The sequence below is a fragment of the Gallus gallus genome, chromosome 3, assembly GCF_016699485.2.
Source record: "Gallus gallus isolate bGalGal1 chromosome 3, bGalGal1.mat.broiler.GRCg7b, whole genome shotgun sequence".
NCBI lineage: Eukaryota > Metazoa > Chordata > Aves > Galliformes > Phasianidae > Gallus > Gallus gallus.
The window spans coordinates 33948493-33972520 of record NC_052534.1 but is presented as its reverse complement, the minus strand read 5'-3'; the positions used below and the strand labels follow the sequence as shown (position 1 = coordinate 33972520).

Here is a 24028-nt window from a genome sequence, read left to right as displayed (position 1 = left end):
AGAAAAGGGATTAAATATAAACACACTACAGTTTTTTTATTCCTACAACATATAACATAGATTAAGTCATCTCATACAGTATGTCATACAATATTATACAACATCCAAGACATAACATTTTAAGCCAGTTTCGTGTGGACAAATATTTATACAAGAAAAAACACAATGAAAATGGTTATCTGCCTCTCCTCTTAACAGAGAAGCAATAAATGGAGAGATTATTGGCTTAAGGAGTACAGGAATGTCTTGTTTTGTCTATACTGCAGAGCACTTACACTCATATCTTCCATTCTTTTTATCTCCTCTTTTGGCAGTTTTGTCTTTCTATTTCAAGAAAAGCCAAGCCTCTTCCAAACCCTTCACCATCAAATCTCCTCTAGCTTTCACTATGGCTTGATCACCTTCAAGGCTCCTTTCTCTGAATATCATTCTTACATCTTTACCTGCAAAGTGCTCCTGACAAGATCACTAACCCCCACAGTCATCAGACCTGCCATCTGCATCACAAGCCCCATGTACAGAGTAGGGTATCAAAACATCACATACTCTCATTGTCAGCACATCTGTAGCATGGCCCTACAAGTAACAGTTTTATTTTTAAAAGCAGTGAATGACCATCTACATGAAGAATATGTTCCGTAAATCAGAACAATGAGCAAACTGACGGCAGTGCAGGCTTTCCATACTTGCAGAGCAGCGTACCCAGTATCTTTGTCACCCAGTAACCATTTTATGAGTACAAAATTATTATTGACTACCCACCTTATGTGTTCTACTGTATCACATTTACTACTTTATTCAAAACTCAACGAGCTCTAACAGACCTCTACCTTACGGATAGGTAAATGAGTCAAAATAGGTTGAAAGATGATTTACAAATTCTTCATAGGGTGTTTGATCAAAAGTCAGTTCTACACTTGCCATCATACAGTGACTACCTGAATGTACGCTAAGTTGACTCGATTTGAAATTATGACTACATAATGTACGAATTTAAGGTGGATTCTTTCTGCTATGGTGTAAATGCTCCCAGCGAAAACAAACATAAAGCTATTTCACATCTAGTTCGAATCATTTCTGAAGTAAATTGGGCCACACTGCATTAAATCAAGAGAAACACAAGTATTGGAGAAGATTAATTAAAGTACCTTAAAGTCTATTTGGGTTATTTACTACTGAGGTGAAAGTACTGGTCAAATAAAAACAGAACCCTTAAAAAAAAAATAAAAAAGCACACATCTCAAGAAATGCATGTAAAGATAAAATCCAATGATAAAGATCATGTATTGCCCCCCCCTCCCCCCCTTCAGAGTAACTTGATGATTTCTTTCTCTAAGCGGATAGGAGGTAGCTAGAAAATTGGTTTGTGGGGTAAGAAAAAAAATATATGCCTTTCAGATACTGGACAAAATGGAGTAAAGCACAAACTAGAAACAAGAATATATTTTGTGTTATTGGGTTAATATTCCTGTTGTGCTACCTTTTGATTCAAAATGGATGGTACAATAAGTGTAAATTATGAACTATTAATTAGAAGTGGCAGATTGTGCTTAATGTACAAGCAAATGCTAACCAGCAAACAGAGTCAGTTGCTATAGTAATTCTATACTCCTCCGAGGTCTTAAGAATCATTAAGGGCTATGACGAATTTAGTGCTTTGCAAAATACGTGCTTTCTCATCACCTCATTTAGTGGATTTTCTGCACAATCCCCATGTGCATACTGCACACATCTCACGGTGTCTAATCAAATTCAAGTATATTTGAATTTTTATTAAATGCTGACCTTTCCAATATACATTTCACTTGTGGTCATATCTAATATATACGCTGTGATCTCAAATATTCCTCAATTCTTATGTTTAAGCTGAAGAAAGTTGAATGCAGCTCACTAGGACAAACGGAATCAGATCAAAAAAGAATAAAAATTTTTTAAAGAAAAGTACAATAGTTAATTATTGCAAACCTAAAATCTGAGAGAAATTCTCCCATGTGTAAGGGGCCAGCACAGGTCCCGTGCATCAATTAGGCCCACTTAAAACACATTTTAAAGGCTTAGATGGGATTTATGTGGTGCATAAGCCTGAGGCTGTCTGTCTGCATGTGAATTTCATCCTCTATGAATATACCTGTCAGAATAGCTGAAATCTGAACATTAAGGAGGTTGTTAGCAAATCAAAATCTAAATTCTAGACACTGTCCCCGCTATTGTATTTGTCATCTTCCCTTTCTTATAGCAAAACAAAGTGCTTATACACACAAAGAAAGTGCCAGCAACTGCAGCTTCAGTACTAAACTTTCTCATTTAAGTTGCTTTAAACGAGAAGATGGATGGTATTCACTGAAGAAAAAAAACTGTTTCTCTCTTTTTCTCTTTAAGGAACAGGTTTTATTGCTACTCAACTTACGTGCGGAAATGCAACACAAGACAAAGACTGTACTGAGCTCCCAATATACACAAGGCTTCAATTACCTATTTTGTTCACGTAAATATAAGACTTTAAATGCATGATTAAATTGCACCTAAGGATCTAAGTATGTAAGGAGCTTGAATTTGATCCCTGATGAACAGTTATTTAGGATTCATGGAACGAAGAAGTCTAAAATCTGGAATCTCTACTAAGTTCAACAATTGAACACAAAACAAACTTTCTATTCAAGACATGGAGCTTTTTGACAAGTCATCCATTGCTTGGACTCATAAAATTGCAAACAACAACAACAAGAACAAAGATAAAAATCTATTGAAATAATTTTCCTTGTAATTCCTAGTGAAAAAAACAAACACTTCAGGCATGGAAGTTGCACTGACAGTGCTGCAGAAATCACGCTTGGCATTCCACTAGGCTTTCCCCTGTTGGATCCTACCTGATCATCCGATGGTAAAAGACCTGAGACACCTTTGACACACCTTTTCTGTTTATTTTAAACTTCATTTCTGTGCATTTTTCTTTGTATCTCTTTTTCTTTTCCGTCATGCCAAATTGTCAAAATATCACTGTTGCCTCATTTAAATCCCTCTTCAGAATTCACATATTATGCAGTGCCTGAAGAAAGCACAGTCTGAAACTCACCCAAGCTCCCACACCTTAGGCATCTTTTAGTCACTCTTGCCTCATGAGCTTTTTGAGAGACATTGTCTTCTGGCATCTATCTTCCAAACTGAGCTCTGCAGTCATTCTAGTGTAATGCACATTCTAGTGTACATTACACTGCATCATCTAAGCATTTGAGCTCTAACTCCACCTCTATTCAAGAAAGCATTTAAAAGAAGTGCTGAAATAGCTGCTTAGTTTACCTATGTGAGCCTTACCCTCCTGTCTAAACCCTTCCTAGAGTTACCTGCTGTTGGTTCTCCAAGTTACCAAATAATCAGTTCTGCTGCTATACTTCAACATGACTTCAGAAAAATTTCATGTGACAGTAAGACTTATCCAATAGGATATTTACACAAACAGGTATCAAACTTTTGATAACCAAATGGGAAGCTTAATATTCACAGGTTCACGGGTCAAAGCAGAGTCAAGGACTTCTTGAAGAGGAAATTCTGAAAATCTAACTCACTCTGCTGAATATTTCCTAGCATTAATAATTCAAGATGACATTGTGAGCTGAGTTATCTGTCATGTCGACTCAGACTTCTCACTGTGGGGGCAATTTGCACCACAATCTGACTCTTCGACTTGAAATGGAGACAAAATGATTAATTTTGCTTGTAATTTACTAATCTTTGACACAGAAGCTTGAGGACAGTGCCTTCATATAGGAACATCACACCTTCAAAAAGAAAAGCCAACTAGCTGCAAAATTCCTCCTTTAATTATGCTGGATGTTCCAACTTCATCAGTGATTGCATTTAGTAAATGCTGTAGCAATAAATGCCTATAGACTAAGAACACAATCCTCAGAGGGCTACAGCTTCTAATTTCTTTGGAAAAGAGACACAATCTACACCATGAAAAATTTAATTGCACTTTAATTATCAGTTAGCTGAATAGCATGAGATATGCATGCCTTCATTTTTTAATAGCTTCTGCCACTTCCAGGAAATTGTGGAAAGAAATAATAGAACCCATGAGTTTTATTTCTGTCTGATTCCACCAAAATTAAAAAAAAAGAAAAAAAAATCAAATGAAGATTCAAATTCTTCTGGATCAGTCATAACCCAGGAGGAACACTAGCAATAATGAATACTGATACACAAGCACAGCACAGCTGCAGTGTTCACATCAGTGGCAAGCGAAAACAAAAATTTGCCCCTTTGGTTGAGTTCTGCTACATTAAACTGATAAAAAGCCCTTGGCTGGCTGACTCAAGGTTACTTCTTTGTTTTATAAGGTCAGAACTTCAGCATTTGAAAAATATTTTGTATACTGCAATATTTACCATATATCCTTCTACAGAGAAGTTGTAATCATTTAGAAATAGTACAGAATATGCCTTACATAAGGAAACCCTTAGCAACAAAAACATATCAGCATTTAGAAGGATTTTTTAAAACAGATTTATAGCCAATGAGAAACATTAAGCTGGATACATTGCAATCCAGCCTGCCTTTTATAAAATGCACCATATAGAGTGCCAATGGAACAGCATGCAAGATGGCAACATGTTGACAAAGCCTCTGTAGTGTTTAAATCTTCACACAACTAATTAAAAAAATACATTAAAAAGGGTTTCTCTTTAGATTTAATGGAGAAATTGAGGCAAGACAACACGTCTTCATTTTGGCCCAATGTCTTTTGTTCATGCTGACCTCAAGCACAGGAGAGCTTTTTAACTATATGAGTATTGTTGAATTATTTAATCCAATGCATACTCTGTCACATCACTGGGGAATTTGAAAGAACAGAAAATGTGTGATAGGGAGAAATAACTTCTCCATCCATTCTCAGGGAATGAGGATGGAAGGAAAATGTATGTTCAAAGCTTTGTGCTTCTTACCATAATAGATTTGTTTGACCACAGGACACATGCATTCGTTACAAATGAACATCAGTTACAAATGCAAAAAATGAACTCTGGGAATGGGGATACTTTATCTTTAGAAAATATGTACCAGGCACAATGATGCAAACCATTTTATATATTATTATTGAGTTTTCTCATTTTTAGAAGAGAAGTTAACCAGTGAAATAGTCACACACAAGCCATTATAAATTATTTGGAGATGAAGAAGCAGTGTTGCTCGTTGTGATAAATCTTTATCACTCCTTTGCTGAAAAGATACCTCCCACAGGAAAACATTTGGCCTCTGAAGACAGAGAACTGTCAAAGCTGAAATATTAAAGTGCTCCCACTTTGATATCACATCAGGAATCAATATTATACTAAAAGTGTAAATGAGACAGAACTAAGTATTTTCATTTGAAAATTAAAGAGGAAAGATCTTAAAAGAAGACTGTATTTTCTCCATATTGCTTATGCTATATTATCCTATGTAACACTTTAAATGTCCTGTGGTTATTAAGAGTAATAATAAAAACCAGGCAAAAGGCATATGCTTACCTATGGATAAAGCACCTATTAAAGCACCATTATTGAGCTTGATTATTCAGTAGATAAGGGTCATTCACTGGAGGCAAGTAACTTTGAGCTGCATCTTGCATGTATAGGTGTGTTTAAAGTCCTCAGGTTTCTGCTGTAATTATCGATGAAAACAAAAGGCAAAATGAAAAAAATAACCAGAACTGCTATGTATCTCCTTTTTCTTCAGTTTTATTTTCACAGAATGGCTTCAGTTGCAAGGGACCTCGGGGATCATCAAGTTCCAATCCCCTTGTTGCTTTCTTTCTTAATCTTTTTTTTTTTTTTTTTTTTTTTTTTTTGAGAGAGAGGTCTGAAATGTGGACTTCTTAACAGCAGAATATTATTCTTTAAAATGAGAACCTGGAAAGCTTCGATGTTTCTGTGGCATTTTAAAGACTGACTACAGGTTACAGGGAGGTTAATATTAGTCACCTTTTTCTTATTGTTGTGCTCCTTTATTCCCACAGGTTTTCTGTACATAGCATGAATTTGCATAGGCAATACAGCACTGAAATAAGAGATTAGAACATGGATAACAGAAGAACAGTTACATGAGAAATCAGAAACATTTGTTGCTTTAACACAAGGGTTTCTTAAAGGATTTGCATTAGAGAATAATACTCTTCCTGAGCACTTGCTCTATTTTTCCAGTCCAAGATGACTAATCACAAAAGCACTGGTATTAAATCACTTAGCAGAGCTGAAGCCTGGTGAAATGTGTCAAAAGTAGATGAATTTAACCTTGCAGTATTCAAGGAATGGAAACAATACCCTGGGGCACGTTAGAGAAGTACATGATAGTAATTATCTAAACGGAGATAACCAATGTGGATTTAGAAAGGCAAGAACCTCCCTAACTAATCTACTTGACCTTTATCATGAGGCTAAAGACAAAGCTGATAATGGGCTTTGCAAATAGAAGACTGTGTTTGTATTTTCAGGAGATCATGTGGACATACACAACAAATAGATGAAAGAAGTAAAAGGAAAACATCCTTATAAAAAAACCTCTGAAAACTCATAAGAAAGCACGTGTCCCATGGGAACACCTTTAACACTCCATTGCCCACTGAAGCACACACAGAAGTACTGCAATCCAACAGTAGCACTATAAGATGAGCATTTGTTACATCATCTACAGCCTAAGACTGCATTGTAATATAGAGCCAGAATGTGTAGATCCATGAGAACTAATGGTTTGTTTGAACCTAAGTAAAGGGGAAAAATGCATAAAATCTACAGAGATTTCAACACAGGCCAAAACTTGATTTAACAGACTAAGCAGTTATAGCATAAGAAACCTCTTCATGTGCTAAACTTCTTTTAGTTTTCTCCCTCCATCAAGACAGCAGATGAACCTAGAGATGTGAATGCAGATAAGGGTTACGTAGGTACACCTACTCTCCAAAACAGTGTCTTTCTTGAAACTGCTCTTCTAGCTTATGGTAGTCTGCAAACAGTTTGGGTGTGGAATGCACAGGCCATAACGAAGTTCAACCCTCTGTCAGCCATAATGAAAGCCCACAGAAATTAATGAGGTTTGGACCATGGAGCACATCCTCACACAGTTGCATTTCACTGCAATGAAATTTCAAGGTGCTCATGTGCCCACGTGGAATGAAGAAGACATGTTCTAGCACAATGATTATTTTCCTCATTCCTACATTGTCTTTGCAGGGCAAGGAAGGAAGACTGCAGTAAAAGGAGTGGCCACTAGTGATGACAGAGATGCATATACTCAGGTTGTGATGTGATGGGGGATAAGGGATAGAAATTACAAAAATACAACACACCCCTCCCAAAATCTTCCTTTATCATTTTAAAGGAGTCAAAAAAGAAAAAAAAAAAAAAAAAAAGACAACGGGATGAAGTCAGACAGACAGGAAAGTAAGGAGTGTAAGAATTTGGGAGACGAAGAAGCCCAGTTCAAAACACCTCCCTGATGTGAATTGCTGAGACAAAGAGAAAATGAAGAATCTTCACTGTGGAACTGTAGAAAAATCATACTGCCTCTACCAATTGCTTAGGAGTTTCTTAGTTAGGTCAGGGAAATCAGTAACTATTCAGGAAGTGTAAGGACACAAAAGAAACATAAACTATCTCTGCAAATGAGACCATATAGTAAGCCAGAACATAGTGATAAGAAAAGAAAATACATTCTATGCATAACGTGCATTTGTAGACACACACAAAAAAAAGTCTTGTTCTAAACATTTGAAGTATTGAACCCAAAAAGCCATCTGGAGATGTACACATTGTTTCTTTTTTTCTCCTCATTTCAGAAACGCGCTAGAAACAGCAAGAAATATTTTGTCCTTCACTACCAAGTGGAACATATTTCCCTGCATTTTTAACTGAATTTATCAGATCTCTGATTTTGTTTCACAGTCCACGACAACTTGAATTCTTCCGGAATAAATATTCATAGCATGCATATTCCAGTCATATGTGTGAATTGCTTAAGCTTGGTTCTCATAATTAAAGCCATTAGCAAGGATTTCAAGATGGCTTTGTGATTGCACAGAAACTTGCTGAAGCCTTATCTCCATTTTTCAATGCCAGTGTTTGGCTGGCACTGCCTCAGTGTTAAGCTAGTATGGAAGGAAACAGTTTGTTCAAGAGAGAAAATCTGAGATAAGGATTAAAAAAGTTCACAAAACAGTCACAAAGTAAAATATTTTGAAATACATTTGCTTAAGGAATTCCAATAGAAATAAATCTGAAAAGTCTGTTTTTGGTGCTCTGAGGGCAAAGCAGAAGTGAAATATAGGAAACAAATTAGTTGTTATTCCTTGCTTGCTCAGCTCTAGTCATAATTTGTTCAGGCCCAATTCTGGCATCAGTGATGGAGGCTTTTAACCTCTGGCTTAATTCGGTCATGTTGTGAGGAACTGGTGCACGCTAACCTTCTGAAAAATGGTTACAACTACAGAATACATGATGGTGTTATATGCTAACACAGAAAGTCCCAGGGCGTGGTCCCTTGGGGGATGGCTTTGGGTTATGAAGGAGTCTTTCTCTTGAATCAAATACCTCACTTTTAAGAGTTGGGAAAGCTAAAAGATGAATATTGTATGTAAAAAGAGCACCAGTTGGACTGAGAAAGTGAAGTCAGTATTTTTGAGTAAATGCAGAGGCCAGAAACTTGTCATTTGTAGCCCTCTTTCTAAGAGAAAAGGCTAGTATTTGGAAAAGAAAATGAGAGGAAGGAATGAGAGAGTGTCTGCAGGACAGTGGGAAAATAGAAAGATATTGTTTGGTACATGAGATAGAGAAATGAGTGTCCAAAGCTGGCAAAGTAAGTAGCTCCTGGAAGGTTTTTTCAGCAGCAAAACAATATTTGTAAAAAGAAGTTGATGCTACTACATTACCATCAGTATGCTGATTAGCTAAAGCTATCTAAAGAGTGCCAGGACACCTCACAAATTGTGACATCCAATAGTCATTGTCTGCCTACACTAATAGGAGAAGCAACTCTCCTGAGATTAAACTTTCCATTTTGACCTGCTATATTTCCTCATACTTGTGAGAAGCTTCCTATGAGAAACCATAAAACTACCTCATTAGCTTTCAGCAAATCTCTCATTAAAACTCCTCCTTGTCACAGTTCCTGGATAAAATCTAGATAATTCAGGAACTACTAACATATCACTCATGCCACAAAAGTCAGGCTGTCCAAGGCTAGAAGGGTCTGGTCATACTCCATCTTATTGTTAGCGGGTCCTTTCCCATGACAGCATAGGAAAAAAAAGCTTTTTCAGCCTGATTACATGATTTATGGGGACATCATCTGTCTGTCAGTACTTCTCTTATAACTTCTGAGTTCACTGGCCAATTTCAACTAAATCTGGGGGTGCAACAGAATTCTCAAAAAAAGAGAAAGATGCCAATGCCACTTTCCTCAAGGTAAGGAACATGGTGCAAAATTGCCTCAAGTTAGATTTGAGGGAATGAAGGCAGGAAAAACGCTATAAATGCTCCTACCATGTGAAACTTTGGTTTCTACATTACAAAAGCCATTATGCTTTCTCTGTAGTGTGAATACTCTGATGTGTAATAAACGGTGTGTGAACACTGAAGCACAGCTATCATTCAGTCAATCAGCACAAAAAGTCAGTCACAGATAAAACTCTAATGGAAAATAGTTCTGGAGGCCAGGGAAAGACTTGCACAACTTTTGTGCATAGAACTCTTTAGAGCTATGAATGTACAAATGGTGAACTCATAACAAGTCACCACAGTTACGCTAGAGTGATGTCAGTGTGCATTAAAGTAGAATAAAGCTCATTTTCTATAGGAATTTGCTCAGAGAGTGAGTCTACTAAGCACATCTGAATTTTTAGAGCATGTTGGCGATAGTTTTCCTTTAGAGCTGGCAGGCCACTGCCCTAAGCTTCTATGAGCAGAACTTGTCCTGGTATTGCTTACAGCTAGTATGAAAGACTGCTGCGTGTAGCAGTGAGAGGCTACGAGGAACATACTGGGCTACCATAAACACTGGGCTCTGATACCCTGTGATTTGAAGAGTCCACAGACAGCAAGTTTCCAATGTGTGCATTACATATGCCTGAAGCCAACTTTTCCGTATGTTTGTACATTTATGGATAGCGCTTCAGGGAAATCTGTGGCTTACAAAAGGCAAACATTTAAATGTAAATAAGAAAAACAGATCTCCTGAGGGACGGTTGTTAGCAAGCTGTCTTCGAGAGGAGAATAAACCAGGCAACATTCTATATAGTATGCCTTTATAATATTTTTTTTTTTTCCTGAAATAAGGTATTATTCTTTTTAGACTCTTAAAGGACTAGGTACATCTAATACAGGTATTGTGTGACTGTGGTCATGGTATGATTTATATCAGTGGGGAGTTGAAGGTCAGTGATAACTTGGCCAAAGGGCATGCATAAAGTATTATCAGAAATGAAACAGGGCAACATACAGCGATACAGAAGACAGATCATGTACAAAATTAGTGATATTTTCACACTAGAGAAGGAACAATGGTGCCAGCTATTAAAAGCAAAGTAGAACATAAATCAAGTCTTGCTTCTTCAGACTGTGATGAGCCATCCCCAATACTTTCATTACCAAATCCATTGTCCAGTGTTAGCCAGAGGTAGGATTTATTTTCACTATTTAGACATATGCTTAGACTATACACACACTTTACTTTTCTATCACGATGTTAGATGCTATCATTAACTCTAGTTTCTCTGATCCATCAGCATCTCTTCAGCTTCTCTTTTAAAACACTTTGAAAACAAGAGTCACTGCACTGAAGCCAGTGAAAACTAAAAGCTAGGAAACAGTAAAGAATCACAGAATCATAGAATTGTTCAGGTTGTAAAAGACCTTAAAGATCATCAAGTCCAACCTCAACCTAACCACACTACCCTAACTCTAACAACCCTCCACCAAATCATGTCCCTGAGCACCACATCCAAATAGCTCTTAAACACATCCAGGGATGGTGACTCAACCACCTCCCTGGGAGAGACCATTCCAGTCCTTAACAATCCTTTCTGTAAAGAAGTGCTTCCTGATATCCAGCCTAAACTTAACCTTATGCAACTTATGGCAAAGAAGACGGAAACAGTCATGCAAGAACCACTCTTCACCAAATTTGACACAATTTCTAATTTCTTTCTAAGTCCAAAACCTAGGATAAACTCCTATACTGCACAACATGCTCTTTAATATAGTCAGGCAGTTTCAAAATTGTTTATTGTAAGTTTCCTTTTTATTTCCCTGAGTTGTCCCTTAGTATTTTCTTCACTGTTACTAACTTAAAGAGATAAATAGAACAGACTTGATAATGCATTTTTCTTTGAATTATCAAAAACCCTTTTACTTAATAGAAAAGAGTGTGTAATACAGTGAAGAACACTCCGAATGCCTCATGAAATCTTATCTTTGCATTCTAAATCCTAGCTTTGCCTGGGTTATGTGATAAAATAATTTGTAATCTCCATGAAACTGTGAAAAGCAGTTCTTTTCAACTATTGAGAACAAAGTAAAATTGCAAAACACGGGCACATTAAAATTAAAAAGCAGATGATTCTTCAAGGAACTCAGGCAGAATTAGAAACATCTGTCAACAATCATAACAAAAACGTTTACAGTGAACAAAAGTCATATCCACAACAATCTCAGCTCCAGAGAAGTTTGCTAATTTAAAAATGATGTACCTGAAAGAGAATCAGGTCTTGAATTTATGAAACCGTCCTTAGTCTTAAAAAAAAATACCAGTGAAACACTACAGAATCCACAGACACTACCAGTCATGCATTGGATGATATGGGTACGAGTGTGCAACTGTGCTTCCAGGCACATGAGAAGGGAGGGTCTATCACTGCATTACTGCTGTATAGTGTATCATCTAGCAACAAATTCTTCCACCTAACTTTTCCCAGGATTCTGACTGTTGGATGTGACAACCATGGAGTTGGAGATGAATAACAGCCACTGCACCAGGGATAGGGAACACGAGGGGGAGGTCAGATGAACAAGTTTTCTATCCACTTTATGAGACTTGACACTTCTGAAGATACTGGGGGTATTTCCATATGACTCATCCACAAGCTGTCCAGTTGACTGATCTAAGATCAACCCAACAGATCAAACTCTAGCCCTAATGAAGCCAAGATAATTTTATTAATGAATACACCAGTGCCAAGGATTCTTCCTCATGGCTTTGATTTTTTCCAAACTCATAAACCAAAGAGTGTGTTTACTTTGACATATAAAGGAATACAGACTTGACAAATTCTCTCAACTCTGTCCAAGAAGTGTAGTAAGGACTCCAGTGTATGCAAGGACTCCTTTTCTCACTTACGTTCATGTTACTTGAAAAAAAATTGTCTGAAGACAGGATTCAAGATTGTCCTTGCTTTTAAAATTTCCCCATTACTTTTACCATAGTTATTTTTCTACTCCAGACATTAAAAATGAAACAAAACAAAGGAACAAAAGCAACAACAGCTCTGTAGCACAAAAAGCAGAAAGAAAAGCAAACATTTCCACTGACACTGTGCAAATTCTGTTAATCTAAAGCATTCACTGAGATGTAATGTCATGGAGTGCCATTGTAAAATGGCTCATAAAATGTAGATGTTAAACTCTGATGACATCATTTCTACAAGAAACATAGGCTTCAGAATAAACAGATCACTGGGAAAAATGGAGTACTCAGGGCATAGTTGTTGGTTTTTGTTTTTGTTATTTGTTGCACCTATATAGTTTTTTCATAGTCAACATTCACTTAGGTTTAAAGAGTTATGGCATTTTTTGAGCCTTTCAAAAGCATGCTGATGATGTGTCATTCTACAAACACATAACACACAAACTAGCATGATCAGAATTACATACTATATTCTGAATAATACATAAAATGTAGTTCTAAAGATAACTAAAGACTATAGCGTACACAATTCACATGAGTAGAATTATTTTTCCAGGGACACATTTTTAAATCATTTCTTACTCCACTCACCACATGCAACGTTCTTGAAATCGGCTGAAGCAAGATCTATGTTAGGGGTACAGGAATGCTGTGCTACAGAGAATGCTAGACTTTCGAAATCGGCAACTTTTTTTAGTTGTTCATTTGTTTTGGACACATATTGATTTGATACCTTCCAAACAAACAAGATTAAAAACTTGAAAATCTAGCCTTTCTTTTAACTCAGTTAATATATTGATTCAGTTCATTATAAAATAGAGAGATAAACATCAATGCAGGCTTTCTGCAAATGGCTCAGATTTTGGAACACCAAAACTGAAACACTGCAACGACCACAATGGCATGTAACTCAAAATTCATTAAGCGCTGACTTTGGTGATGCTTAGCACAAATATAGGGGTCTTCCCTGATCTTGATATGGTGCACAATTTCTTCAGATTAGCAAGAGATGTTGCTCAGAAGGTCTCCTTTAGGGACACAAATGTTATGTCTTACATACATGCACACGTGCAGATACATCCATTGTCTGCAGAATTTTAGTGTGCTTTAGCAGATTGGTGGGAATTTTCTATTAAATGCTGAGGACTGGTATGGTCATTTCTGTAGAGTCCTACCCCATTTTTAGAGATGCTACTGAATGCTAGAATTTTAAAAGATGCTTGCTATGGAGTTAATTTTTCACTGAGCTGGAATGAGACTCTAGTATCTTTTTCCTTTATGTTACTGTAGAACGCTTAATCTTTTTTTCACTTTCTCTGGATAATTCCACAAAGATACCGTACTGTTTACCCATCTCACTATTCTAGGAAATAAACATGCCTTTTCAGTAACACCCCCTCCCCGATGAATTTCTGTGCACCCATTAATATTGGGTCCCCCACCTGCAGCTACAGGCACCTTACTGATAATGCAAGCATATGGGGACTGTGTTTATTTAGGTTAAATCAAGGAAGCATCCAACAAATCTGATAGAAGCTGTACACTTTCATGAATCAGTCTATTTTACAGGTTCCATCTGCTCTTAAATGCTTCCCAGAGAACAACACCGTGTCATTATACCGCATATTTCCATTGCACTATCCCAAACACACTTAAGCCGCTGATAGATTAATGCTTAGTTCACTTGTGGCATACATTCTTGGGTTCTTACACATGTTCTTATAAGGAAATGGAACTCACTAAGCACTTAATCACAAGTTGGGGTACTGTTATTGTATTAAATACAACATGCTAACTTTGTTTCAGAAACAGTCTAAGGTATTTCTCTGTAGCACTGCCAAGGACCCTGCAAATCAGATCACTTCTATAAACCTCAGTTAAACAAAACCAAGCAGAAATTTGCCAAAAGGTAGCCCTGTCAGCTAGGGATGAGCCGCCTGAGAAACATTCAGGAGTTGCCAAAGGCTTTTGCTATTTACTAGAATTTACACTGTATAGCTTAAGTACGCATATATTTGCTTGAAGTAAACCATTACAAAGAGTTTTTGATAAAAATGACTGTGAAAACAGGCAGATATAAAAATCAACAACAATAAAATTGAAGTAAAATACAGCTAATCTTGCTAAAGTCATCAGCAATCCTGCTAATAGTGAATTTACCTAGCTAGGTGGCCACAACAGTAAGAAAAACTAACATATGGAAGGAGTATATGCAAACATGAATATACATTCTGAATGCCTGGATCTGTGTCTGGGAGAGAGGCAGAATTTCATGTGAAATCCTTTACATCCTTACCTGATGTAAAACAAGTTCAATCAGTTCAGAACAGCCAAGAACCTGACCATGTTTTATGTTAAATGTAGGGGGAAAAAAAGAAAGAGAAAGATTCACAATGAGTATCAAAAAAATTGTAAGTTTGTTTTCTTTCACATTCAGATGATTTTTAACCTGCTTGAAACCTGGCAAATATTAGACCAGTTCTGACTTATGAAATAGCTGAAACAGAAGAAAAATTAGTGCTTGATTCTCTTACTAGACAAAGCCCTGCCCTGTGATGTACAACAAACCATTACTACCAATAGCGAAAGTCTTACGTCACTGAACTATGTATTGCTGAGATCTGTTCAATAAGGGTCTGCAAACCAACACGGATTTCCATGGATCTTTGTCCTTTTTGTTCAGCAAATTTGATGTCACAGTTTCATCATTTAATTTAGCAGGGTCTGGGCACGGTTTGCTGCAGTTCCCCACTAGCATCACTAGGTGCGTTAGATACTCTATGCCTCATGTTTTCAAAATGTTCAGGCACAGTGACAGTCCTTGTAACTGCAAACAGGAGGGAAAGAGTCATGCTCCACTGAAACATGTGGAGTTGGTTTCTCATGGATGGGCACAGTTTAAAACAGCACAGGTGTATAACCACTGTACTTTCGTGTTCTCTTCAAGGTATCAGAAGACACATTTAACCTGGGACAATGCTGCTCTCAGAGCATGATGGGTTGAAAGCATGGAGTACTTAGAAAAATTAACTATTTTTACTGAAAATCAAATCAATATATTTTTATTTGTTTCACAGCTTAATATTGATGCTCTGTTATTGGAAAAATACTTTTTCTTTTTTTTTAACATACACATACTCCTTCAGTCCACTGGCATAAGAACCTTGCACAATCTGATAGCATCTCTTGATAAATATTAAGTATTGGTAGAGCTCACCTGCACTGCAACATGCCAGTAAGACAATACACAGATGAACCGACTCCAGATGGGTAGCAACAGATAAAGCCTGACTATGCATTTAGGATGTTATCTCACAGAAAGCACGTAAACCTGCTTTTCATCTCAAAATTTTGAGATGCTGAATTGGTAGAGGTAATATTACCCAACTTGGTTACATGTTTTGAAATATCTTGAGAAATAAACAGGCTTACTCTGGCACAGTACTGAGACAAATTTTTAAGATAAGCTATCTATAGTGATTGTCACGAGAGCAAATAACTAGTAGAACACCCCCCTGTCGTATCTTATTTTGTGTGAACTCTGAAAGATTTGAGAAGTTATGCTGCGTTCAATCAGACAAAACGTCTGCGCTTCAGAACACTTCAGAACACGCAGAACACTGTGCTTCAGACAGAATAAAGTACAACAATTTTCCTTTCTTTCCAAGCAAGACCTCCAGCCGTATCTACAGAAACATTTTTAAAATGTGTATTTTGAGCCACTGCCTAAAATAAAGCTTCCCAGAAAACGCTATGGTAAATCTTGCAAATTCCCTCTATGACAATAAAATTAATCTCCTAAATGTTTTCACTATTTTCACTATATACCGAGCCTTTTGTTTTGTAGCAATGTAGGATCTAATTAAATTTTTCAAAGTCTTCCAAAAACGTTGCCATATGAAAATATTTTCTTTTCTTCTCCTCTTTTCTACTTTATTGACAATTAATCATGTAGAAAAGTTGGTTGAGAATGCTTCTACTTGTTGGCTACCACTTTTCCCAGTTTTAAAAAGACTTCTGAAATGCTGACCAGCCCTAAAAGCACATTAAATCCTTGGTGTACACTATTCAACACATCTGAATTAATATGGAAATGTATTCATGATATGGTTGTAATGAATACACTTTGATTCCAGAATCTTCACTTCTGGCAGTCCATCAACCATATGATCCAAGAGCATATGGCACTGCTGAAGAAAGCTGATTTTTCTCCTAAGGAAACTATTAGCAAACATGGTAATATCCATCTTATTTGTCCTCTCTGTTATCTTAAGGGATTATGGGAGATGTTAAAAGGAAGGGTTTTTCCTCTCATATTTTGATATTTGTGTGCTTTTTCTAATTATCCTTTGGTTGCCTGTACTCTTCTCTTTCTCCCTTTACTGGTCAAGCTTGCAGAGCATTCCTCCATTTTCGTCCAAGATGACCTTTGTTCATAAAATATTTTTTCACTGTTCTCTAGTAGACTTGCATAGTTTTCTCAAGGTGATTCTTTGCTCTCTGATACATTTATCTTGCTCTCACTTTTGACAGTTCAGATGGTCCTTTGGGCAACCTACTTTCTATTTCTTGAAGCCTTTTTTCTTAGCAGTGCTAAGTCCTTTGTTATCCTTTCAACATTTATAATTAGTTACTGTCTTAGTTCAGCTTTCTACTAATAGTCATTTGCCTTCCATTTCTTATGTCTTACTTTCATTTTCAAAGTCACACCACTGAAAGTGGTTCAGGCTTCTGTGTCTTGCATGATGATGAAATGACAAACTGAATCTGAGAAAAGAGCTTCCACGATACTCAAGGGAAGAGTAGGGTCCCTGCAGGAGAAGGTTGGAAAAGGGGGGCTGGGAGAAGTGAATCACCAATTCACCTGTTTAACCATGGGGATTGATAATCTAGTGCTCAGCAGACATCTCAGGGTTAGATACCAGCAGTGTTGGGGGTTCTAGGCAAAAGCAGATACATTTTTCTATACAAAAGATGAAAAGGAAGGGAAGAAAGCAGCACCTTTGGTGGCAATCAAGGGAATACATACAAAAGAGTTTTGCAAGTAATCATAAGGTCACGTCACATCACTGTCATCTCTTTCACTCTAAATTGCACAATCCAGGTTTTGGGTGTGCAGAGAAGTAAGGAGAAGATTAGTCATTGACTTTTCCTAATTCTCTCCCTAGAGAATGCTTCGTTCCTTATAACTTCTCTACTGCCCTTTTCTGCGTGCCCCCTCTCTCTTAACTCCTTAATCAAAGATAGCATTAAAAGTTTATTTTTCTTTTCACTTTTCACCACGAGTTTCAAAATAACACTCAGCTACTGCCAAAACAACCCAAAACTGTGCAGGCGTACATATTTTTACCTGTTAATTATTCCCTTGACATCACTTCCCAATCCTACTCCAGCTCAGGTTCTAACCAAACCTTTGTTTAGAATCTGTATGCTATGAGTTTTCCCTTTTCCTCTTGCCAAAGTTCATACAGACGTTGTGAATTCCCAAACAGCCTTCTTCAAATTGTTCCACGTGAAAAACTAAGCTGATTTTTTCTCACAGCAATCAGGTTCCTTGTAACACCTGCTCGTGCATTTATAGGTTAATATAGAAGACATTTGTACCTGCTCAGTACTTCTGCAATGTCTAATATTCATGTTTACCTTAGCCAGTTGTTTACTTTACTTGTGTAACAGCAAGCAGACTGATGAAAAGAGGTCAAGGAAGGACTGTGGAAATTAAATTGCAAGTATAAAAAGAAAAAAAGCGTGTGGGGGAATCTTCTGATTACAAGACAAAGATATCAAGCATTCCCACTTAAGGGCTACAGAAACAATCTGAATCTTTCAGTTCTGGGAGGCAGACCAACTAGGACCGAAATCTTAATTCTAGATAGGGCATGAAGCTCTAAATGATCTACTATCTTCACCTGAAAGAGATGGACCAAAAGAAAATCTCCACAGACTGTCATTGAAAAAGAACACAGTTCTTTCAAGAAATGTCTCAAAACACTTTGGAAATGCCAGGTGGGAGATGGAGAAATGAACACTTGAATCAGAGAAAAATGAAACTGGAGATGTCTGTGCTTCCATTCACTAACATCAGTAGGAGATCACTACTAGTAACATACAGGTTCACATAGACTTTGGTGCAAATGAAAGGTGAAACAAGAAACTAAAACTGAAAGCAGAATCTTGAACTGAAGTTTGAAAGAACCAGTATGTATATAAAGAGCTACTGGCTGAGGACTGTTACAAACACCTTACAGCAATGAAGCTGTTTCAGAAACGGTCTTAGTCAGGCTACCTGATTAGAAATGCTTTATATATACTGGGAACAAAGTACTTCCAAGGTGATGCATTGATGGTTGGACTAGATGATCTCAGTGGCCTTTCCAACCTTAACGATTCTATGATTATATGAATTAACAGGAATGTTGCTGTACTTCTTACGTGTGATATAGTATATTGGACAGCCTAAAAATATCTAAATTATGTCTGGAAAAATAGATTGTATGACTGGAGAGAACAGCAAAGAAATGTTACATCATGCACATATGTGAAAATGAAGAAAAGTAGGCAGTAAAGCACTAACTGGAGCTTGTGTTTACAGAAGTCAATGAAGTTTATGTACCTTATTTTCACTTTGGGGAAAACAAACAGTTGTAATAGAAGGATACAAGACAGCTAGAAAAGAATTAAAGCATCAAAGGTGGTGGTGCTGCACAGACATACTATCAAGCAAGCAGCAAACCAGAAAATCCATTTCCTAAGCAGGAAATGAGTTGATTGAGACATAGATAGCTTAGGCACCAGACCTCAGACAAAATATTTCATTTTTGGAGAAGGCTATTGGGATTGGTGGGGAGAAAGGCTCTGATGGGGAGTAAGTTGGCAGGAAGAAACGGTTGGAGTGAGTGGCTGAAGTCTCTTGAGGGATCCCTAAAGATCCAGGGACAAGCATGCTCCCCGTTTATTTGTAAAATGGGTACAAAAAATCCAGAAATTGTGCAAACATCACTGCAAAAAAATTGTCATTTGGAGGAATTGTGTAGATCACTCCAAAAGTAAAGTCCAAATACCAAATATGCAACATGAAATTTTATTGTGAAGCCTGTGTTACCTCTGTTTTTTCAGGGTTTAAAATAGGAACAAAGACAATGATCATACAGATGATGTAAATGTTCATATATACCTTAAGTTTTTTGAAACCTATGTAAGATGGCAATATACAGTGTGCTGTGCATTGGGAGGCTTGAATTACACTAGGAGATACTTGATATTTGTGTAAGTGAACGGTGAAACTAGCAACTAAAACTGAATCTATAAGCTGAAGCTTGAAGGAACCAGTATGCATATATAAGCTACTGGCTGACCACCACTAGGAAAACTTTGCAGCAGTAATGGTTGGACTAGATGATCTTAGAAGTCTTTTCCAATCTTAATGATTCTGACATGATTCAATGAAGATGTTTAAGTAAGTATTAAAAAACAGTCACTGAGGTGAAGAACATTTTTCAGACTACAAAGGTAACTCACAGTGGTCTCTCATGAGGATACCTCATTGCTTCTTGAGCTGTGGCAGCTTGTAAAGATAGTTTGGTTCCACTGATTTATGCTAATACTGCTAACTAATTTCATATAACCCACCAAACACCAACTCCACAATCTGTGGTCTGCTATCAATAACCTGGAAGGAAAGGAAAGTGGAGAAGTGCTCCCAGTACTGCCCACCATCTCTCCAGCTTTAGCAATTTGTCACTACCAAGCTCTCTCTTCCTTCTGTTTGTTTCCCTACTTTGAAGGGAAATGAGTGGTGCTCTTCACTTGGTTTCTTGCAACAGCTCCTTAGGGGTCTGTGGTGCCCCCAGCCTTACACCTTTGCACAGATACAACCTATTCTTTTTGTAAATGTACCTCATTCCTTCTTTCTCAAATTCTTTATGTTTACTTGACTTTACTATCTCTAGATGACAAAACAATGGAACCATTGATGAACCACAAATCAATTCATGCTTGTTTTTAGACATCACGAAGAAAGGCTACCTCATCTATTCTGATGATTCCATAAGCTGTAGCTTTTCATGTCTTACAGGTGTCTTTTCTTCCCACACATACTTCTCTGAGTTTCAGAGACAAATGCCACTTTCTAAAACTCTACAAAAGAAAGCAGAACTAGCTATTATTCTTTCTGTTCTTTGTTTCATTCTTTCTCTAAATTGTTTCCCCACCTTCGCATTTTTGTCTCCCTCTCACGTGATCCCACAGGTAATAGGTATGTTTACTACTGATCTTTCATGATTAAGACACTGAACTTTGGTCACTGAATGACTCCTATCTATAGGTTCAGACATCAGCCAGCCATGCACTAGTCCCCAGGGGACCTCCCATAAGCAAGGTGCCAATTGGTGCTAAATCTAGACCTTAACCCTTAAGCATCAGCATCCCCCAGTGGTTCTATCTATCACTGCAACTCACTTGAGTATGTGTGTGTGTTTGTTTGTTTTTTCTAGGTACCCCAACAGTCAACATACATGTAAATTCGAGGAAGGTGCCTCAGAACTAGCCAGTACTTGGGAGTCCTCTCAGCTCAGTAAATGAACTATACATCACAGATAAAGTTGGATGCGTCTATTAGAAAACACAGACCTGTAAGATCAGGGATTTTTAAAAAGAGAGGGGGAAATTAGACAACAAAAATTAGGTTCATTATTACACCACATTTGAAGAATTAAAAATGGGTTGAGAGCCTCTTTGTAGAATATTAGGTTCTACAGCTACTTTTGGCTTTTTTTTTATTACAAAATCATGACTCAAGGAAAAGATACTGTAGCAGCCATTAATTTTTAATCTGCCTTCTGATAGAAGTTCATAGACTTAGAAACTACTGTCCATCATATCTATTGAAATAGAATTCTAAATCAAAAATTCCTGACTGACATTTCATTCACACAATGAGAATTCAACTATATCTTAAATATATCCTGGGTCCTGTTGTGACCTACCATACAGGACTTGTTCTGGAGAGTACAAAATATTCTGCAGTAAGCTTATCCTGGTCACGGCCTTTGCAAAATAATCTGAATTTGTGCTGATTGGGGCTGCCTTCCCTGTTCCCTGAAAAACTTCAGTCACTGAAAGAAGGTCAGCTAAGGGAATACTGCAGAATGACGCTGGAAGGGATGGAGCATAGTAGAAGTGAGAAAAGCAGACAAATGATGCACACCTAATATGATGCTCACATCTCCCCAGCTCCCTCCTTCCATGAAGCAGAACAGCCACATCAGCACAAGCCCTGCTTTGCTGCTGATTCAGCAGAGGGAAGATGGAGGCGGGGAAGCATGCGGGGAAAAAGAGGTGCATCAGAATCTCACCAGACCCGATACCACAAGTGCCCAGAGAGGCAGCACAGCTTCATCTCATCCACTCTGCTTTCTAAACAAAAAAGGTCCACAGTGTCACCTAGCCACTTCTTCTGTCTCTGGTTCTCATGCTACAACAGCTGAAGCAGAGTTTTAAAACAGATGCACACTGCCACTGTATCCAGTGCAAACACTGAGTACTTGATGCAAAGGGAAAAGGAAAACAATAAAAACCCCAAGCCAAATGCCCAGAACATATGTGCCCTCTTTGTAATCGGAGGGCCAAACACTGGGCTCCTTCCCCAGAAGTAAGAAAAGTGTGATGAGGGCAGTATCTCTGAATCAGAGCCTTCATGTGCAGCAGTCAGCCCAGAGTGCGAATGTGCAGAGACATGACATACCCATGCAACCTCTTGCTGATACTCTGTTATTCTGTGTGTGGAGGATTTTTGAAAGGAAGTTTATTTTTACAAGCTGCTGAGTGCTGACTCTGATGTGGGGCAGCTTTCACATAGGCAAATGCCTCAGTTTTTGTTAAGGCTCTCAGACAGACAGCAATTACTGTGACATTTACAAGAAAAGCTGTGTAGATACACTTGGCTTAGGCTATTCAGTGAAAGTACATGTTGTAACAAATAATGGACAGTTACGGTTCAGCACAAGAGGAGGCATCTTTTCATTTCGAGAGCCACCATCTCTCCCTTCCTTTGGAAGTTCTAAAAATATTTGAGAGGTCCTAAACAATGTTCCTTGGCAAATGTCATTGCCACTACTTAAAACTCAGAGGTTGGCATTCACTGTGACCAATCAGCTTTAGGCAGTTCAGCCATCCATTTAGCCACCAGTTGCATGAAGTGATGATTCATAAAAAGTCAGCAACTAGCAAAATAAAAACATGCACTGCAATTCAGTGCATTACACAGCACTGAAAATTAGTCCCGCTGCTAAAGAAATGGAAAATGCACAATAAACACATTACCAGAAATTAAAACTGTTTTTGACCAATTCTCCTGAGCCTGTAAGGTTGTGACAACGATTTCCTATCTATATGGACTGCTAGAAATCTCAGGTGATTCCCTGCGGAGAGCACCATGAATGTGTTTTCCAGAGCTGAGAAAAGGAAAATAGATAGCTATAATGGAACTGCAGGAGCAGCCAAGCAGTAGATTGATTCAACAGGAAAAATTCAATGCATCCCAAAAGATTTCCTAGGATTTGCTCTCCTGCTGCTTAGGGCGCAATTTGTTGTAATGAGAAACTGAGGATTTTGTTACAGGTGTGTCAGAGTTTATCGTGATGACTTTAAGGTGTATATATATATATATATATATACAAGTGAAAATCACTCTTAAATAAGCTTCTGGATGAAGGGAGAATAAGGATAAGTTCTTTAAGTTACATAAAAAGGTCAAGTACCTCGTGCAAACAGCATTTCCTAAGAGATACTAATTGAACTAACAAACTCAAACCCTTTCCTTCATATCCAATCTCCTGCATTAAACCACTTGAATCATACTACAGTATGATTCAGTAAGCAAAACAGAGAAAGCTTTATTACATGATCTGGTAAAAACGCTCTCGGTCTCCCTGTAATCTTTGCTCTCCGTAAAAAAAATCCTCAGCGTTCAGTTGTGAAGAATTGAGTTAACGAGTTATTAAACAAAACCCAAGAGAGAGCATTGAAACAGGAAGCTGCTCTGCTCAGGCAGAGCTGGCACAGGGGAAAGGCCGGCAGGAAGCGTGTCCTGCTGCAGTAATGCACCAGCCCTGTTCAGAAGGCTAAGTGGGACACGTGTGATGTGAACTTCACCCCAAAGAAACATGAGAGCTTGTTGGCACTCCTGCCCACCTGTGTGAGAGGTAACAGTGACTACAAACGCATCACTTCTCTGCAGTACTGGTGTAGCACAGACCACACAGATTTCTCACTAACTGCGTTATGGTGAAAGCTCTGAAATGCTGCATTGTTTCTCAGCTGCTGCCCAGAGTGTCATGCAGAAACAGGCTCCCAGATGAAATTTCCTCAGGCAAAATACTGCGTGCTGATGGCAGCCTGGTTTGATTACACAATCTGTAAAATCTGAAATGCTGATACTCACAGCAGCATATATTGATGTACATGGTATGGCAAAACCTAAGTGAAGAAAGGGATGCTCTAACAAATACCTTCCCTAGAAGGAACATTCATGCATGAACAACACTATATCCAGACATTCGGCTCGGGTTTATCATCTAGTTACAAACAACCCAGATATCCA

General features: G+C 37.8%; 1 protein-coding gene across 4 annotated transcripts in view; it reads right to left on the bottom strand.

The window, feature by feature from the left end:
* SMYD3 (SET and MYND domain containing 3) overlaps positions 1 to 24028 on the bottom strand; it is a 364192-nt gene that overhangs the window by 18733 nt on the left and 321431 nt on the right. The gene's annotated exons all lie outside the window — the stretch shown is intronic.